Raw genomic sequence first — 6,000 nt, 5'->3', positions numbered from 1 at the left:
AATCCTCCCTTCAAGAAGTATCGGTAAGCTTTCTTCCGGATTCGTAGGGCCTCCTCCTTTGTCAACGAAGCATCTACCATCAATGTTCTTAGGAATCTACCATTCAGTAACCACTCTCCTTCGTACTCGTTCTCGTTGAAGGCGTGGAGGGTTTGCGTGTCCTGGTCTTCCGCTGATAATCGAGCCATCTTGAAGAAGTCGAGGGCGACATCTTCATCTTCCGAAACCATGTCGCTTCTATTTTCAAATCTTGCCCTTGACAGCATGTCAGCCATGGCGTTCTTCTTCCTTGCAATGTGACGGATCTCTGGGCTTAAAGACTTGATGTAGGAGATCCACCTTAGCATAGCAAGATCTGGGGTCGCACATCCCGAGACCATTCCGAGAATTGGGAGACAATCTGTCTCTATTATCACTTCCGACCCGATCAGGTAATCTTTGTTCGTCTTCACTGCTGACACAATACCCCAAAGTTCCCGCTTGACTTGGGCGTATTTTTGTTGTCGTTCGTTGAGAACCTTCGCTCCAAACCAGATGGCATATCGCGCATTATCTTCTCCTTCTTGGTTGATGACCCACCCGATTCCGGTTGGGCTCATATCTACAGTCACATAAATCGGCTTCCCTTCGCCATAGTCAGCCTTCCTCAGTGCCAGAGCTTCAAGAAGCAGTTTCTTCAATCTTCGCATCGCATTTGTGTGCTCGTCTCGCCATTCGAACTTCATTCTTTTCTTTAGTAGTCCATATAACAGTTCGGCGACATGAGTGTAGTGCGGAATCCAGATATGATAAAATGCACATGCTCCAAGGAACCTTCTAACCTCCGTTTGATTTTCGCATTCTTCTTTCATGTCTTGGATCACGTTCACTTTGTATGGCGAAGGCTTCCGGCCATATGCCCCACATAAGTGACCTACCACCAAGATCTCTGGTTGCCTGAATGTGGATTTTTCTCCCGAAAATGTCAAATTTGCATCTTCGAGCCTTTGAAGCACCTTCTCGCAATCTTTTATATGATCCGCAACGAACTTTCTACAACCTTCCTTATCTTTCGATTCATCTTTCTCCTCATCCGAACATCCTTTTATCCGAATATCCTTTTATCGTGTTGTCCAGGATGCAATCCTTCAAGACTTTATTCATGGCATTCACCATATGAGCCACCAAGTTCATTGCGCCTTGGGGTAAGGTACACATCTGCACAAGCCCGATCGGAGTCCTCATGGTTGTAATGTCCCGACTGTCGATCGCCAGTTGGAATTGGTCATATCCGGAGTAGAGATCGCCAATGGAGTAGATGGACTAGCCCGCAAACGCTTCAGCAAATTCGTCCACGCTCAGACCGATTCCGGCATTTTGAATTGTCACCTTGTTGACAGGTTGAAGATCTTGGATGAATCGCAATGATCCATTCTTCTTCGGCACCGTGAACCACCTATTGGAATAAGGAGCATTCGACGGTTCTAGAATTCCCATACTCACCTTCTCCTTTAAGAGCTCGATCAGCTTCGGAAGGTGTGCTCTCAGAACCGGTATCGGTTTCAAATTCCAAGGTACATGAGGCACCGTGAAGATCACCATCGGCTCTATAACCTTTGGGTCGGCACATCCGATTTCTTGTGGGAAGAATGCAAAAGCCTTCCCATATCTCTCAAGCATATCGCGAAACATTCGCTCCTCTCCAAGGAGAAGGAAATCCTCCTTTCCAACTCGTAGCTTCCCCTTCGTCTCTTCGGTGAAGACATGACCTATCGTCTTCGGATCTCTTAAGCTTGGATCGTTAGCGACTTCCTTCATCTTTTGCCAGCTATCTTCCCGTAGCAGAACCACAACTGGCTTGATCTTCTTATCCACCATTTTATATTTCATGTTGATGTCAACTTCCTTCATCGAGATGCCACGACGGTATTCATCGATGATAGCGTACATGTTGACGGAGTTAACCGAAATCACGCATTGGTCGTGAAGATAGCTCAAGTCCACGACGTCCTCGATTTCGTCGATGGTGTCGTTAAATGAGGCTTCTTACATAATATGAATCACAAACTCTCCTTCTTCTATTATGTTTTCTTCTTTCAGCATCTTCTCGAATTCTTGTATTCGACGCTTGTCCTTCTTGTCAGGTAGTACTAGTTTACATGTGCCACTAGGTGTGACACATGTTGCTTCTCCTCGCAATCCATGCACTCTTCTTACTTGTGGGGTCTTGTGATTGCTCGGACTATTTGTGCCCCATGCTTCAATAGTCCGCTCTAAAAATCCGAGGATTCGCCTCCGAGACTATCTCGATTCCTTTCATGATTTGCTCGCACCGTTAGGAATTGGACCGAGCTTTGGTTGTCAAGACTCTTTATTCGTGCGAAGGCTACTCCATTATCGAACACTTTGGTCTCCATCCGAGATGATGTGATATAAGGTTGTCCTAGGATGACAGGATGTGACGCTGATTCTTGTACGAATAAGTGTTGATCCATCTCCACATCGCCGATCGTGACTTTGACATTGGGACAAGCTCCCTACAAGTCCTCCGTAGACTTTGTTGCCGCGCGAATCTTCCATCCGTGGTTTGTATTGATTGGCCATCTTCCTTTTTTGTAGAAGTCGGTTGACATGAGGTTGATCTCTGAGCCGTGGTCAGTCAAAGCTACCACGGTCTCTTTCTTCTCCCCGATCTTCACCGGCGTCTCCGTTGTCGCTCGTGCCCAATGAGGTCGAGTATAGTGGCTGTCCATCATATCTTCATCAACTTCGTCTCTTGCCATCGTTATGGCATTCGTTTTTGCTTTTTGCGGCTTCTCTTCTTCCTCGTCCGATTGTTGTCTTTTACTCTTTACAAGGTCCACGATCATGTCATGGAACTCCTTCGTAATGCCAAGCAATTCCCTCAAGGACAAAGTTACGTGGCTATCAAGAACTCGTTCTTTGAGAATCTTCTTTAGGTCCGTCGTCTGCTCTATGTCCGACCTTAGCTTATAGGTAGGCATAGTCCTTGTCCTCCGAGCAGGGTCTTCGACACCAACCTTCACGGGCCGAACCGTTTTTTCAAGTCGTATGCTCAACTCCCCTTTCGGCTTGATTCTCGTTCCTCCGTTTGTGAAGGTCAACTCGTCTCCGCATCGTCCTTCTTTCTCGCGTTCCTTGTTTCATGTCTTTTTGATGGACCTTGCTCTTCTATTCTTTTTCTCTTTTCTTCGACGAACACCTCGTGGTTGTCACAATCACCTCCACGAGTATGGTGTTGTCGTCCACCGATGTCGTGAAGAAAACCGGCCACAGGCGGAATCGGAGAGAAAGCGCGTAAACCGGCCCTTAGACGGATGGACGCGTGACTTGATATTTCGTACACGAACCGGTGGATGTGAATACAAAGCCGCACGTATTTATTAAAGGGGGATTGTGCGTATCCCGGTCAAGGGGGACAGGGTATAAAGGGAAGAGGACAAGGGAAAACGGGTATCGGGGCGCGAGGAGGAGGAGGAGCATTGCTGCAGAACAAAAGGTGCAGCTCTCTCTCTTAGATGCGAATCGTCGCTCTCTGCGGGTATCGGGAGGTCGTTGCCTCTGCTTCGTGGACAGCCCGTGTGCTTCCAACAGAGTCGCTCCCTTTCCCCCTTTTGTTTTTCTGTGTCGTGTGATTGTCGTCGGTGTGCGTGAGTAGGGACCCCGGGTCGGGTCCGTCGCCGCTTTGTCGATTGTAACTGTCGGAGTTTGTAATCTCTGTCATTATAATTAAGCGTTACGTTCTAAATCTCTCTTTCTCGCTTCTAGGTGTTAGTGAATCTCTCTCTTTGTCTCTCTCTCTCTCTCGCTCCTCGGTCCAAGACCCCCATGGTCCCGCCCCTTTCTGCACGTACGCGCGTAACAACGCGACATCTTTGGTGAACCCAACCTGAAAGGGCGGCAAAGGAGTCGAAAGATGAGGGTATCGGAGCTAGCAGAGGCAATGGCGGTGGCCGTCGACCAGCTCGTGAGCGCTCGTGAGGGAACGGGTACCCTCAACAGAGCCATTGAATCGATCGTCGGCTCTATAGGCCGTTTCGGAGGGAAAGACGCCACAAGTTATTTGGAGGCTTGCCGGGCCAAAATGATCATGAGGGATATCCCGGTGGACAGGCGGTTGTCCGAATTCCCTCGGGTGGTGACGCCGGGCATCCATGCGGAGGTGCTCGAGGTGCTGGCCGGATGCCAGACTTGGGAGGAGTTCGAGCTGCAGCTCCTCGAGAAGTACGGGTTAGACGACTCGCTCCGGCTGTCGAGGCGGGACTTCATGGCGTGGGTGGAAAGCCCCGGAAAAGGGAGGAACATGATGGTGCTCCTCCAGGAGTTCGAAAAACGGTTCGCGCGGTTGTCGACGTTGGACCGGACGGTGCTCGAAACAAGTCGAGTACTGCTGTTTGTCAAGTCGGTGGATGCGCTCGATAGGGAAAAGGTGGGATCCCTATTGGAAACGGACGAAGGGCTCACAACGGACTGGGCCGTGGTAAAACGGGTCTGCAACCGTTTCGACAAACGGCGAGATTGGAGCGACGGAAGCACATCGGGGTCGGGGCCGGTCCCGAGGAGGAGGCTCGAGGAGCCAGTTTTGATGCCGGCTGGGAGGAAGGAAGAGACCCGAATCTGGCCAGAGTCGGGGTCGGCATCGAACGATGTGGTCAGAGGCCCATCCGGAGGAGCGGCTCTGGAGGAGCTAACACAGATGGTGCGTGACCTGCAGATCGTGCAGGCCCAAAGAGACAGCGGTGAACAACCTCGCGACCGGAGGCCACCGGCTGGGCAGCGGTGCATGTGGTGTGACGCGATCGGTCACATTCGAAAGGATTGCGCGGATTTCGCCGACGCGCTCAGGACCAACGTGGTGTACCTCTGGAACGGGCAGGTGCACGGGAGCGAGACCCGGAGAGCCCTAGAACTGAATACGGGGCACGGTGGAATGAAGAGGTTGATGGAAGAGGCCGCGGCACGGCACGTCGAAGCCGTTAACTACTCTGTGTCGGCAGGAATTCGGGTCGGGGGTGATGAGACCCGGAAGGCGAAGGACTCCGGATTCTGGCCGCTAGTGCAAGAAGGCCTCTCCGGAGTTCGGCTGAGGAAGGAAGAGGCGGACCGCGCGAAACAGCGGGTCCAGGAGGTCACCGGTTGGGACGATCCGGTGGAAGAGAAAACGGACTGCGTAGAAGCCACTTGCCAGAACTACGAGGTTCTGGTGGAGGACAAACTTGCAAGAAAGGCCGGAGGGGTCGGGGCCCCGAGGTATGAGACCCGGTTCGGACCAAAACCGACCGGTGCCGGCAACCCGGGAGCACCGGACGGAAAGAAGCAGGCGGGGTTTCGGTTAAGCACCGAGATCGAAAGGACCACAGACCTGCGAAAGGTCCTGGAGGAACGTATCCTCGACATCAAAGTGGAGTTGTCATTGCGGGAGGTGCTGGGAATTGCCAAGAGGGAGTTCCACGACTCTATCGTAGACTTGGTGAAGCGTAAGAGGCTCTCGACGGAGCCGTAACCGGAGAAGCCGGTGGAAGTGCGGACCACGCACCTGGAAGACGGAGCCTTGGAAGATGAGATGGCGGGAAGCCACTACACGAAGCCGCATTGGGCCAGGGCGACTACGGAAACCCTTGTACGGATCGGCAACGTTCTGGAACCAATGGTGGTGTTGGTGGACCATGGATCCAAAATCAACCTGATGTCCATGGATTTCTACAAGAAGGGTAAATGGCCGATCAACACCAAGCATGACTGGAAGATACGGGCAGCGACACGTGCCACGGAAGAACTACATGGGGCCTGTCCGAACATACGGGTGAAAATCGGCGATGTCGAGATCGACCAGCACTTCTTCGTGCAGGAGACGTCCTCGCATCCGGTTATACTAGGAGAGCCATATATCACGACGGCACGGATGGAGACCAAGGTTCTGGACATCGGTTCAGCCTATGCAAGAGTCAAGAGCCAGGACGTGCGTCACTCGGTCCAGTTCCTAACGGTGAGACCGAACCA

The sequence above is a fragment of the Azolla caroliniana genome, unplaced genomic scaffold (assembly GCF_043228905.1).
Source record: "Azolla caroliniana isolate FFs.n. ecotype wild unplaced genomic scaffold, voAzoCaro1.0.p SCAF_7, whole genome shotgun sequence".
Taxonomy (NCBI): Eukaryota; Viridiplantae; Streptophyta; class Polypodiopsida; order Salviniales; family Salviniaceae; genus Azolla; species Azolla caroliniana.
The sequence above is the reverse complement of the archived record's forward strand: the minus strand, read 5'-3'. Positions refer to the sequence as shown.